Source organism: Lampetra planeri, chromosome 47 (genome assembly GCF_965212315.1).
Source record: "Lampetra planeri chromosome 47, kcLamPlan1.2.h2, whole genome shotgun sequence".
In the NCBI taxonomy this organism is placed as follows: domain Eukaryota; kingdom Metazoa; phylum Chordata; class Hyperoartia; order Petromyzontiformes; family Petromyzontidae; genus Lampetra; species Lampetra planeri.
This window is the reverse complement of record NC_136153.1, coordinates 9,040,041-9,054,393: the sequence shown is the minus strand read 5'-3', so window position 1 is coordinate 9,054,393 and position 14,353 is coordinate 9,040,041. Positions and strand designations below refer to the sequence as shown.

The 14,353-nt window shown below is 53.9% G+C and overlaps 1 protein-coding gene across 5 annotated transcripts in view; it reads right to left on the bottom strand.

The window, feature by feature from the left end:
* Positions 1–8,299, bottom strand: part of LOC144733589 (type 2 lactosamine alpha-2,3-sialyltransferase-like) — a 59,253-nt gene extending 50,954 nt beyond the window's left edge. For 2 of the 5 annotated variants that reach the window (XM_078615611.1, XM_078615612.1), the window contains exon 1: positions 8,107–8,299. The gene's annotated coding sequence lies outside the window, so the exon portion shown is untranslated. The remainder of the gene's footprint in view (positions 1–8,106) is intronic. The other 3 variants (XM_078615614.1, XM_078615615.1, XM_078615613.1) reach the window with 2 other exon arrangements.
* Positions 8,300–14,353: the final 6,054 nt, after the last annotated feature.

Here is a 14,353-nt window from a genome sequence, read left to right as displayed (position 1 = left end):
GGAGCCCTGCGTACTCTTCAGGCCGGCCACAGGCCTTTTGGCGTCATCTGGTCGAACACCATATGAGACTAGGCTCTAAAGAAAGCTGTCTCTGGTGTGGACCAATCAGTTTCAAGGACAATGCATAAATTATCAGAGTATTGTTTTTTGTTTGCATTTGACTGCAAGTATTGTGGTTAATGTAAGCATGATTCCTTGCAAAAAGGTGTCAGTTTTGTTGCCAGAAAAAAGGGGATAAACCCTATTAGTACATGTTACATTATCAAACATTTATAATTATTTAAAACGTCGTCTTTCGCGACCAATGTTATTGATAATAGAAGTTATTTTGGATTAGATCGCGTAAATATAATCACGTTGCATTTAAATTTGTGGATTTCTCCACTGCTGCTGCCTGCTGAATCGACAACATAGCATGCACTGCTCTTGTGTAAATCTTGTGTAAATATTGTGTAAATGTCTAATTCTGTTTGCGTCGTTAGTGCGATGCTGCTCCGCACGCCGCGCTCGTGGTGTGAGTCCCCCTACAGCTCTCATCATTCTCGCCCCTTCTCGTCTTCATCTGATCCAGTACATGCGTGCACTACCTCACAATAGGATCAACGATATCCCCACCCCTCTCCCACACATCATCACGGATAACAGGAGTTCTAACTGTACATCCTCCCCCCCCCCCCCGTATTCCATTCACTGACGGTAAAGCAACGAGTTCTCCTCTTTAACAAGCCTCATCCACAGACTGTGATACCGCTGGTAGCTTTTCATCGGCAAGTCCAATCGGCTCCACATTCCCTCTTACCACATCAACCCCACCTTTGCTCCAGCCCGTGCCACGCCCGTTTAGCTCCGTCAATCTGGCTGAACAAAAGCTGTTTGGGCATGTAGACTACATGACCCAAACAATGCAGCCCTTGCCTGCCGGGGGAAGTCACCAATGGGACCCTGTCCAGATCTTTCAAGTATCTGCGAGCTCCTCACAAAATCCAGTCTGGTTAAAACCCAGGATGGATCGTACGCAGGTCAGCCTGAATGTTTCAAACCGGCGCAGATGTTCTGTAGGAGGGGTTCACGTTTCACAAGCAGAGGGGAGGCTACAACAGTGGCTGAGAACACCGGGAGAGCATGGTGTGGAGTGATTGGCCAGATAGCTTCCACACAGCATTACGCAACCGATGAAAAGATAATGCTGCTAAACTGATTCTAAGCGAGGCCTCTGCCGCGAAACTGAAGCCAGTCATGAGCACGCCGGCCAGGTATGGGAACTCTTTCACTCTCTCCAAGGGTGCCCCGTTACTCATGGAGAGTTGACAGAGTGGAAATTTTCTGATATAAAGTTCCCAGCCAAGTGCTGGGTATTTTACAGGTTGTAGGTACAACAACAACAACCGCCATTCACCACTAAGTGGCGATCACGATGTTTTTGCCAGGCTATGAGCACATTAAGGCCACGTGAAGCTTCGAACGCTCGCTGGCAGAAGGTCACGGGACAGACCCAGCAGGTGCCACGGGTCGACTGACTGAGATGAGTGGCCGATGCACCCCCTGTACCAACTTTCTGTGTTTTAGCCGCCCGGCGCTCCGCTCGTTGTTGTGAGCGTCGTTCCTCTGCCCTCCATTATTGCTGGAGGGCGACTGCCTACAACTGCCCAGTAGCAGCCTCCTTCACGAGCCTCCTCCACAAAGGCCAATCTTGACACCGCTGGTACGTCATTGGCAAGTCCATTCAGCACCATATCCTCTTGTACCACATCATTCCATCTCTTCTCTAGCCTGTGCCGTGCCCGTTTAGTCCCCTCTATCTGGCCGAACAAAAGCTGTTTGGGTGGCTGGGCATGCGGGCTACATGGCACAGCCAACGCAGACTTGCCTGCCGGAGGAGCTCACCGATGGGACTGTGTCTCGATCCTTCAAGGATTTGTGAGCTCCTCACACAATCCAGCCTGGTTAAACCTCGGATGGACAGTAGGCATGACAATCTGAATGTTTATAACCGGCGCAGATGTTCCATTAGGGGGGGGGGGGTCCACGTTTCGCAAGCATAGAGAAGGGAGGGAATGATCGTGGCCGAGACGACCCGATGAAAAGATAATGCTGCTCAACCGATTCTAAGCGAGGCCTCTCCCGCCATAGAGAAGCCAGTCATGAGCACGCCGGCCAGGTGCGGGACCTTTCACACTCCCTGCAACGGTGCCCCACTGCTCATGGCGAGTAAGGTGCACACACAGGGACTTTGTCTTTGTTTGTGAGACTGTGCGACCTTCAGTCAACGCGAGCCTTCGACGCTTCACGTGGTCTCAACGTACACCTCGACTGGCACGGGCGCCGCGGTGACGTCACCGCCAATTTCACAATCAGAATCTTCAGCAGTTATCCTGGCGGAGGAATCCGATGAGCCATGAAGCTCTTTCTCATGGATGTCCAGTACGGGGCACACGGGGGGGTCAGCGAGTTACATCAACAAACAACGCGCACGACGATACAAGTGCAGGGTAGAGAAAAGTTAAGCAAGTTGCTAAACATTAATGAATATATATCCATTTGGTGGCTGTTGTTGTTATGTATGTTGGGCTTCTTTCGCACTGTACGTAGCCCATCGTGCTAATCGTAGGTGCGGAGGAAGAAAAATAAGCATAAAAAGCAGTTCCAAAGAAACGGGTTTTCAACCGAGCTATGTGCGTGTGTGGCGAGTGTTGGCGTAGCCGCTGACGAACCGAGCTATGAACCCGAGTTCAAAGCCCGCTCACGAACAAACAGCACTTCAACCAGTGCGTGGGATTCCCCAAGGTCGCCTCAGCCTTAAAATTGGGAGCATGGTGCACTGTTTAAACATCAGCACTAGGAAGATAAAGGCGGCCGGGCATGGTCCTGGCGACCCACCCCCTCGTGTGCCGGTCTTCAAGATGCTGCTCGCTAACAGCACTTGCCCCAACAGTCTCTTGAGGGTATACGGGGGATCTGTGTTGTGTGTCTCAGGGAGTGCTGGTTAGCGTGTGTTCCGATGACAAGCTGCACATGTGGAGTCTGCGACAACACAATCCGGTCCTGGTCCACTCGCTCACGCCGGAGCCCAAGGCAAGGTGAGGCTCAGCACCGACGGGTAACACGGACAACGATACCCCAGGTAGCCTCTAAACAGACTATCGGGACAAGTCCTGTTGGCGGGCACCTATGAAGGCCGGGGCATGGCACGTGCTGTGGTGTCCTCAGAGCAACTTACATCGCATCTCAAACGGTGGTGAGACGTTGACTACCTCGCCTGGTGTACAGGGGATCGTGGGTTCGATCCCGACCCTGACGCCTGCTGTATATTTGCCCGTGGTCACGGGGACTTTTTCTCCGGGTCCTCCGGGTTTTCCCCTCCACAATTCGAATCAACGTGACGCGTTTAGAACATTTGGCTGCTATAAATGTCCACGCGATGGTGAGCCACCTCATTGAGCTGCTCAGCTACCGATTACCTAAGCAGCTTCTGATTGATTGGGTAGATGGAGTGGTGCCGTAACGGAGGATGTGGAGCTGATTGGACTTGCCGATGACCGGTACAAGCGATGTCGAGATCGTCCTCTGTGGAGGAGGAGGCTCGCGAAGGACGCTACTGGGACAGCGGTTTGCGGTTCAAACCAGACGGTCGCCCTGGTTAATACTGAGGAGTGTACTAAACATTAAATATTACACACTCTCTGCTTCACGGGCAGATATTAAAGATCCCTGGAAATAATTCTAAACAAGCATAGGCCATTTGTCAAAATTACCTGCAGATCACACCGATAGGCGGGAAAGTGCACAGCAACGTCAACCGCAACGTGAAACTGAGCAGGACTCTCCTGGAAACTATTCTTGAGACTTCAGCAAGCCTTTCCTGGGCAAATCAATATTGAGCAAAAACACATAGCTGCCACTTCAGCACAAGTAATGAACGGTATTATCAGCAACATTGAGAGCCACACACGAAATGCCCCAGGGGGGTGAATACAATATTCGCATTCACAAAGAATGCTGGCATGGGCAATGGTTTGCCAATGGTTTGTCAATTGTTTGGCATGCAGTGAACCATTGCACCCACACATGTAGGCCACGGGCCACAGCAGAACATAGTCCTGCATCTCCTAAAGTAGCAAAACTGTAGCAATATTCTGATCACGACTTTATTTTGCATGCGCAGTTTGGGGCGAGTGATGTGTGTGTGTGAGTCTGCTCCCATGAGCACGCGTGTGTGAGAACCCATTAGATTTCCGACCTCGGTCACGAGTTATGAATATCTGAGCCATTAATGGACCTCCCCCTAGGTCGACTCAGCCTTAAGTGAGAAGCTGGTGTGTAAACATAAGCACGGGGGAGACAAAGGCGTGTATCGTGCCGCCCTTCGTAGGCGCTCGCATACCACGCATGTGCCCCAAGAGTTTGTCTGCAGAGTTCAAACATCCCAATGCTGAAAATATACCTGCAAGTTATTAAATTGGGAATTACACAAACGTAGCTACATCACAGCCCACTACAAAAACCTGAGCAGGACCTTCCTGAAAATGAGCCTTGAGACTCGGTGAGGATTTCCTGGTTGAACACGAGGATAATCACGAGTACAGGAAATTTGTTTTATTTTTGCAATGACCACAAATGGCTCTAATGAAAAATAAATTACCGGTGTACAGTGCACAATATCAGCACCGCGGAAGCAGATTGTTGAATATGTCGTCGCGAACATGACAGCGCTTGCTACGTCAACTCCAATAGTGCACGAACACGGCTATAACACAGCGGGGGGGGGGGGTGACAAGATGAGACTCATCAGCTCCGTCGCACAAGGAGTGCGGCAGGGAAACTTTCATCCAGCAGTGGACAGAAGATAGCTCGTGATAATGTAATTAACTAGCCTACACGGTGTAACCAAAGGAACAAAGAATCACGCATCTTCCAAGTGTGTCTCTATGTAGCACAGCAGTTGCTGATGGGTCTGGCAGTCGTGCACAAAGCACGAACAGCAGCAGCAACGACAACGAACTCGAACAACATTTCGTCCATAACGCGGCATGTCGCCTTAAAACGGACGTACATGGAGGGATAGTTAGTTCCGAGTAGTCTCTAATAGTGTGACCATTCTCGGTGCAAAGTGCAGTATCAAAGTCGTGCCCAATGCATAAACCCCGACTTACGAACGCTCACGGTAGCCCGACTTACGAACCAGCTTCCATAAGATATGTATTGTTTTAACCCTCTGACTTGCGTGCGTAAACTCGCACTCGCGAACTGAACCGCAGAACTGTTTACAGTGCTATATGTAGATGATTAATATTTGTTCTTAATTTGTGAGTTTAACAATGCTTGATTTTGTTGTTGTTGAACAGTTGTATCAATGACCGTATGGGCATTCAAAATACGGTTCGTTATTTTTCGATTTGAAGCTTTCGTGACTACAGGACGGTACGTTATTGTTGTCCGACTTACGAAATGGGTCTCACGAATGGAACCCGTTTGTAGGTCGGGGACGGTCTGTAAAATACCTCTCTCTGCTGCCCGTCTCTACGCACTCTGAAGAAGGGCCATCACTCCAAGGTCGCCGATTATAAACTCTTCTTTTAGTTATTTGCGAATGTGTTACGCTTCATGTCCACGTAACTTCACTCTCGCCGTGCACCACACCGTCGGAGCCGATCGGAACGCACGGGAATGATCCATTCACAGTAGCCCCACTCGTGTCTAAACGCCCCTCTCTGTCTCCCTCTCTCTTGCCAACACTTTGTCCCAACACACAGTGCTAATGTTGGACAAACGCGTGAAATCAGCAGAGTTGTTCCAAGATGTAGCGAGTGGATTTGAGATGGGTGGGAGATAAGGCAGAAGGCGACGCTCTACCTCTATAATCACACTCTTAATTACATTCATGAAGCGCTTGAACCAAAGTGCCGTTACAGTGAATTAGCGAAGGTACAACAACATACTGTGGGCATGGGACAAGCTGGAATGCAAACCTGTCAACCCCTTAATTCTAGATTTGAAGCTTTCGTGACTGCAAGGAATCATCTTCTTAGGTTTTTTCGGTAAAGTCACGTAGAAAGTAAAATAAAATGCTGTCAACCCCTTATCAGTGCCCACCTTATTACAGACCAATACCCTATCGGTCACCCCGTGCCCCTTACGATTCTCAACGCTCATCCTACAAAGTTCCATCACAAGGGAGAAACACAACACAAATAGACAGAAACATTCCCATATTGAAACCGCTGTCCGCCGTATGGACCTGAAAACTCAAATGTCCCTGAACAAGAACACGGGTGAACCCGCACGGGGGGTTGACACGCCACGGGAATGAGCACGACGGTGAATGTTCCACACACTCGATGCGCACGGCGACGATGAAGATGCGTGAGAGGCGACGGAGGATGATGCCTGTGGGAGGCAGGAGAGGGAGCGATGGAAGCAGCCCGCGTGTGTTTGTGTCCGTGTGCGTGTGTGTGTGTTTGCGTGTGTGTGTGCGTGTGTGTCTGTGTGTGTGTCTGTGCGTGTGTGTTTGTATGTGTGTGCGTGTGTGTGCGTGTGTGTGTGTTTGCGTGTGTGTGCGTGTGTGTCTGTGTGTTTGTATGTGTGTGCGTGTGTGTGCGTGTGTGTCTGTGTTTGCGTGTGTGTGTGCGTGTGTGTCTGTGTGTGTGTCTGTGCGTGTGTGTTTGTTTGTGTGTGTTTGTGCGTGTGTGTTTGTTTGTGCGTGTGTGTGTGCGTGTGTGTTTGCGTGTGTCTGTGCGTGTGTGTCTGTGTGTGTGTCTGTGCGTGTGTGTCTGTGCGTGTGTGTTTGTTTGTGTGTGCGTGTGTGTGCGTGTGTGTCTGTGTGTGTGTGCGTGTGTGTCTGTGTGTGTGCGTGTGTGTCTGTGTGTGTGTGCGTGTGTGTCTGTGTGTGTGTGTGTGTCTGTGTGTGTGTGTGCGTGTGCCCACGTGCACTCGCGAGGACGCACCACCACCGCCGCCGCCGCCGGGATCAGCGAGGGCCGGGGAAGCTTCGTGGGAACCCTTCGTCCGGCGCTGGATCGATCACGCCTGTGATTGGTGATGATGATGATGGTGGTGGAGGTGCCGTGGTGGTGATTATTGTTGTATCGCGGGAGTGTAGCGGGGAGGGCGCTGCGCTACGAACCCGGCGTACTCGAGTTCGATTCCCGCTCACGGCCAACACCGGTGACGATTCTCTGAACCGGTCCTGGGCCTCCCCTAGGTCGACTCAGCCTCAAATGAGTACCCGGTGCGGTGTGTAAACATCGCCACTGGGGAGACGAAGGCGGCCGGGCGTGGTGCTGGCCACCCACCCCCTCGTGTGCCGTGCCGGCCTTCATAGGTGCTGCTCGCTAACAGCACTTGCCCCAACAGTCTGTTAAGTCTACACGGGAAATCGTTCTTTTGGGGTGTCTCGAACTGGATCGCCCTATTCAATGGACGATGACACAGCAGCCCAGTGTCTTTGTTTCTTACACAGCACCGCGCACGCAGTGTGCGTGCGCGGTGCTGCCGTGTGCGCGAGACAATGACCACACAAGACACAGCACGCACTCTGAACATTTGCGTGTGGAGTCTACAGAGGAGACACGATACTGTGTGTCGAGTCTCCAGCAACAAGTGTGAGACCACGTTGGGCTCGCATGGGGAGAGACGAGACGGCGTCGAAGGGGCGAGACGGGGGGGGGGGGAGCCGCGTGCGGGGGTCAGGCACGAGACGACCGCGCTGCACTCGCGAGGAGCAGCCCCGAGGCGTCTCGCAGACGGGCGAGGATGGGGACCCCCCCCCCGCCCGTCCAGCACCAACCTCCCGTCCCTTTGCACAGCTCTCTGGCGAGTGCCAACTCCCCCCCCCTCACCGCGTGTCGAGCTCCCTGCAACTCTCTCGTCTCTCGACTCCCCCCCCCCGTCTCTCCTCCCTCTTGTCTATCCGCAGCTGTCTATCAAACTCCTCTTTGTCTCTCTCTCTCGCTCTCTGTCTTCCCCACTCGCCTCCTTTCTCTGAAACCCTCCGTCCGACCGCCCGTCCGGCTCTGGGCTCGACCCGACAGCCCAACGGGACCCGCGCGCGGGGAGCCGCATGGACCCAACTCGGAGTGGAGGGAGCGCGCGGCCAGCGGCTTCACTCACCGGCACGGCGAGGGGGGCACCACGACGACGGGCTTCTTCTTCTTCGCTCTCCCACGGCGGCAGCACAAAGCCACGCAAAGCCCTCAACTCGATCCGTGTTGAGCGAAAACGCAGCGCACTCGCTTGCTCTTCGTGTATATATATGCCTCCAAGCTTGCAAAAAGAACAGCCTACTTTTGTTTCAAAAGAAAGGCACGACTCCCCCACCCCCTCCCGTACCACCACCACCACCGCTCACCCGGCCCTCCTCCCTCGCCGCTCTCCGGTCCTCCGTGACGTCGCCGCTGGCTCCTCGCTGGGGCCGCCACGTGGAGCCCCCTAGCGGAGCGAGAGGTTGCAGCCCCCCCCCCGCCGATGCCTTCTGATGAGAAGCTGACTCGGAGTCGCAGTGAGGCGACGTTGCGAGTGAAGCGCGTGGATTTGTGATGGAACGAGAGCCACCCCTAGGGTACACGCCGAATCTGGGCGACTGCCCCGGGCCCCGTGCTTTAGGGGAGGGGGGGGGGCACGCGCTTTGACGTAACAGTATCGTCAGATGTAATACTTCCAATGGGATTTGCCTCGGGCCCCGCTAAGAAACGTCAGCGTCATTGACGAATGCGTTGAGTTAATGACGCTGAGTGGGATGAGTTACGAGAACGCTGGCTGGACTTGCCGTCCAGAGGTCGCGAAGCTTCAGATTCGATCTCCCAGAGCGGCGGTTGACAACAATGGGGGGAAGTTTGGTAAATCTCCCCCCCCCCCACAGCTCCCCGCCGGCCCCACCACCACCACCTCGATCCGCCAGCAATGTCAGTGAGTGACGCGCCACATTGCAGTGGGGTAATGTGTGGTGGGGTAACGCGTGGTGGGGTAACGCGCGGTGGGGTCACGTGCGGTGGGGTAACGCGTGGAGGGGTAACGCGCGGTGGGGTCACGTGCGGTGGAGTCACGTGTGGTAGGGTCACGAGTGGGTGACGCGTGGTGGGGTAACGCGTGGTGGGGTCACGTGCGGTGGGGTCACGTGTGGTGGGGTCACGCGCGGTGGGGTAACGCGCGGTGGGGTCACGTGCGGTGGGGTCACGTGTGGTGGGGTCACGTGCGGTGGAGTCACGTGTGGTAGGGTCACGAGTGGGTGACGCGTGGTGGGGTAACGCGTGGTGGGGTCACGTGCGGTGGGGTCACGTGTGGTGGGGTCACGCGCGGTGGGGTAACGCGCGGTGGGGTCACGTGCGGTGGGGTCACGTGTGGTGGGGTCACGTGCGGTGGGGTCACGTGCGGTGGGGTCACGTGTGGTGGGGTCACGCGCGGTGGGGTAACGCGCGGTGGGGTCACGTGCGGTGGGGTCACGTGTGGTGGGGTCACGTGCGGTGGGGTCACGTGTGGTAGGGTCACGAGTGGGTGACGCCCGCCTCCTGCAGCACGACTAAGCCAGCGTGGAAGCGTCGAGCCGAGCGCCCTCCAGAGCCACGGGAGTGCTGCACTTGCCACAACAGCGGTGGCTTCGTAACGACGACATCGTTCGCTCAGGGGGTGCGGCAATCAGTCAAGTGCCCCCCCCCCCCCCAATATTAACTTTGTGTCGCACCTTAGGCTACCATATCTCGCGGCTCCTCTTACCGAATCGCACCATTACATAAGCGGTGTTGTGCTTGTGGTTGTTGTCCTTTTGAAACTGGTCCAAAACAAATCTCACGGTGGCTGTGAAGGAGGGGGCACCAACTCGTAGCTTTGGCTACCATGGAGGGGAGGAGGCGGGGGGGGGGGGGGTCAGGGCCCCCTCTGCCCCCCCCCCGCGCCTTACGCGACTGTCATGAAGAGTTTAGGTGCGAGCGGAAACTGCGGTTTCCAGCTGTAGTCTCACGCAAGCTGTTGGGATAAGTGCTGATATTGATCACCGATTCAATCCGAGAAACGCACCAGAAGCATTGCACGTGGCCAGCACCGGCTACAAATGTGAGGTCAGACCCGGTCCCCATGTTGGCCGTGAGCGGGGCACGAATGACGTCCTGCGCAGATTCGCCGGGTTCACAAGGCACAGTGCGCTAACCGCCGCGCCACCGCTCCCCCAATGATGTGTTTGTGTTGTATGTAGATAGACACATGTATAAACACACACACACACGTCCACCTGAAATGTACGCATGTTGACCTTCTTTCGCACCGTACGTAGCCAACCGTGCGAATCGGAGGTGCGGGGGAAGGACAACAAACTGAACACAAATACACGAATACAAGCACAACATTGCACACAGAATCGTACAAGTACGCTAACCACTGCGCCACCGCTCCACCATCACACACACGAACCCATCAGATACGTATGGACACAGACCTAAAGTACACAAAGATCCTATTACATAGCTCAAAATTGCGCACACATATCAACCACTGCGCCACCACTCCCCCATCAAAGACAAATAACACCGTTATGGTCTTAACAGACGTCTGGGGCGATAGCTGTCAGCGAGCACCGAGACAGGGCGGCAGGGTAAACGAGGGGGTAGGTGGCCAGCACCACATACACGCATACCCATACTCGCCATTCGCCACTCAGTGACGGTGACGTCACCACGGCGCCTGTGCCAGGCCAGGTGCACTTTGAGGCCACGGCTGACAAGAGGAGGTCACGGTACAGACCCAGGTGGTGCCATGGGTTGACTGCCTGAGATGACTGGCAGATGCACCAGCTCTGCCCCTCCTACTGTACCACCATACACGCCGAGACGCACAGACACAGCGAATGTGTCCCGACACGCAACGCGAGTCGGCAGGATGTTTGGGGTGGAGGGAGGAGGCTCATCTCTGCGAGGGGGTGGGGGGGTGAATCCCTGGGTCTCTGAGCCGCCACAGCAGCCTGCCCCGCATCCTGCCCATCCCCGTGCCCTGCTGCTCGTGGGACGGCCCGCGGATGAGTGGCGAGTGGCAGAGACTTTGAGAAAAAGACCACGCGCCGCGGGGGGGGGGGTGGCAGATCCAGGGGAAGGGTGGAGGTGAGGACAATGACCCCCCTCCCCTCCACCCCCTATGAAGGTCTCCATAAGTGATATTTTGTTAATTATTGACCAGAGAAATGTTTTTTTAATGTTTTGTTCATGAATGTAGACAGCCTTCTTTAAAAAGTTAAACATTTCCAGACACCCCCCTCCTCTCCCACAGCACCCGTCTAGTGGACCCGCCACTGCGTGTAGAGCGCGTGGAGGTGCCGCACCAGCAGAGAGCGTGAGGGCTGCCCCGCGTGATGTCGCCACGTGCTTTAACAAGATGGAAAACTCATTTCTTTAGAACGCCTTTTTGTGTTTCGTTTTTTGTCCTTCCCCTGCACCTCCAATTGGCACGGTTGGCTACATACGGTGCAACAAAAAAAATCAACATACATCCGACAATACCGATAAAGGTGCAGCCCCGCAAGTGACAACATGTCTCCTTGTTTAAACTGAGCATAATAGCGCGCGGGGGTGGGGGGGTGTGCGGGGGCCGGCAATGCCAATCTACATCGGTGGCTCTTAGCGAGCGGTGGGAATTCCACGTCGCAAGCGGCAGCTGCTGCCCGCCTGTTGTCATGTTTGCTGCTCCGTGCGCTGGCGTGTCGTGACCTACGGGCGAGTCCACTCCAGTGGGCGTAGTAACTGCACGTTTATTTATTTCCAAAAGTATTCAATGAAAAAAACGATTCAGGTACAGAACACACGAGGATATGAAAGGTAGGTTGACACCAGCACAAACACATTGCGGATTAGAGTGCAATGGATACCTTGTCTAAACCGCACGTTTCAATAAACTCTACAACCTCCTGGTGTTTTCCTAAGCTCTGATACCCCTGTAGGAGAATAAAAATTGAGATGGGGGGGGGAGTGCCAAAATTACCCCATGAATGCTCTTAAGAATCAAGTAACTACAAGTTTATTAAATCCATCTTCAGATTTACGATCATACCGTTGCCCTGGTGGGATGGGTTACGAGCATGCTGGCTGGACTTGCCGTCCAAGGTCGCGAAGGTTCAGATTCGATTCGATCACCCGGAGCGGCGGTTGGCAACAATGGGGGGAAGTTTAGTTAATCTCCCCCCCCCCCCACAGCTCCCTGCCGGCCCCACCACCACCACCTCCTCGATCCGCCCAGCAATGTCAGTGAGTGACGCGCCACATTGCAGTGGGGTCACGTGTGGTGGGGTAACGTGTAGGTGACGCCCGCCTCTTGCAGCACAACTCAGCCAGCGTGGAAGCGTCAAGCCGAGCCCCCGCCAAAGTCATGGGGAGTTCTGCACTTGCCAAATGACCTTCTCGTGAAACAGCGGTGGCGTAGTAACGACGACATCGTCAGCTCAGGGGGTGCGGCAATCGGCCAAGTGTCCCACCCCCCCCCCAATCGACTTGTCTCGCACGGGATCGCCAAACGTTGCTGCTAGAATTAAACTACAACGTGGGACGTAAATGAAAGCATTTTCATACAAAAGGTTGAATCCAAATACAGGTTTTGTTCTTGTTACATTGTGGTTAACAATACAAACTCACGGTGGTTATCAAGGGAGGGCCCAACTCGTAGCTTTGGCCACCAGAAGGGGGGAGCCAAGGCACCCCCCCCTGGCTGCCCCCCACGTCCTCGTCGATTCTTTTTCAGCGGCTGATGATGTCGCAAAGTTGCGCTGTCACCTCCAGTCCAGCGGCACACGGAGCTGATGTTTTTTTTCCACTGAATATTTTCGCGTTGTCCGCCTGGTTGAGCAGTCGATCAGATAATTATTGGCAGGGCGATGCATGACTTAAGTAATCGGATTGCAGCGCAGCTCAATAGGGTACAATTGTGATGGTCCTTATCATGCAGAGTGGGGTGAACACAGAATATCACGCCGTCATTGATTCATGCATTATTGAATTTAACCAGCTCAGGCGCTATGCCACGCAATATAACATGCAATGTCATCGAGCACATTAATCCATGCGCTGTGAAATATATACGGCATGCACCTCCGATTACCTCGATTGGCTACGTGCGGTGCGAAATAAGTTCAACATAAATACGTATATATATAAAATTAAATATATATTTACGCCGTGTAAGATTGCACACGACACAATATGCCTGTGACTCTGCACGTGGCTGTAATCCGGCACTGTGGATGCAGCAGCAGCGGGCTTGGTGGATCACACAAATGGTCGCGAAAACTCCTTAACGCAGGCCTTGAGGTTGCCATGGCCCTGGCAGTGCAGCAAGTGTGGACTCGTCTGTTCCAGCCATGCGCGTGTTAGTGTTGCCCCCTCGCGCGCACGGCGTTTCCCATGGCACTCCGGTGTCCTTCCACGTCTATAATCGCTCATGTAATGGAGTTGATCGAGACATCCCAACATAGCGCCACGTGGAGCTTGGGCGATTGTTAGTAGGCACCGGTTCTGCGCGTGCCACACATGTGTCACTTTATTCTTCAAATGTGAAACACCGACATACTTGTTTGTGTCTATGTCAGCCATTGTCTATTCACTGCTAGATGAAGGCCTCCTCCATGCCATCACCATCATAATCCTGAGCCATGATGAATCCACCATCACTCTGGGGCGTGCGATCCCACAATCCATCTGACCCTGGTACATTAACTGATTTCATCGTTCCATCTCCACGGTGGTCTACTCAATTGAGTAGACTAATTGTAAATGTTGTGGGTCTGCTCTCTAATACACCGGTGTAGTAAAGTAGGAACCATTGGCACGTTCTGTTCTCGTGACAAACCTTATTATTTGCTGTGTCGGGTGGAAGGTGGTTGTGCAGAACATTTACGCGATCTAACCAAACAAAAAGCTTTATCATGGACAAATATTGGTCGCGAAAGCGTGCGTGTTAAATTTATGTGATTAAAAAAAACATTTCCGATCTCAAATATTGTCTCGTATGGACGTATGGAGGCGCGGTTGCCTCGCGAGGTAAGCTGCCTTCGTTGACGGGTGACTCAGCGGCAGGGCGAACGTCTCGCGATAGAAAGGTTGGGAGTTCAGGTCCAGGTTGGGAGTTCAGGTCCAGGTTGGGAGTTCAGGTCCAGGTTGGGAGTTCAGGTCCAGGTTGGGGGTCAGACTCAGCCAATCGTCCCTCCAGGGTGGATGAAATGAGCACAACTCTGCCAGAAAGTCAACAACGGTTATAACAATAGTGACGATCACTGCACCTCGTCACGCGCCTCCGTAGAGAGAGGACGACTGGGAGGCGCCAGGAGGCACCGCGGACGAGCAGCGGGAAGGCAGCAGCAGCAGCAGCCACCGCGCGGTGAGGAGCCTGGCGC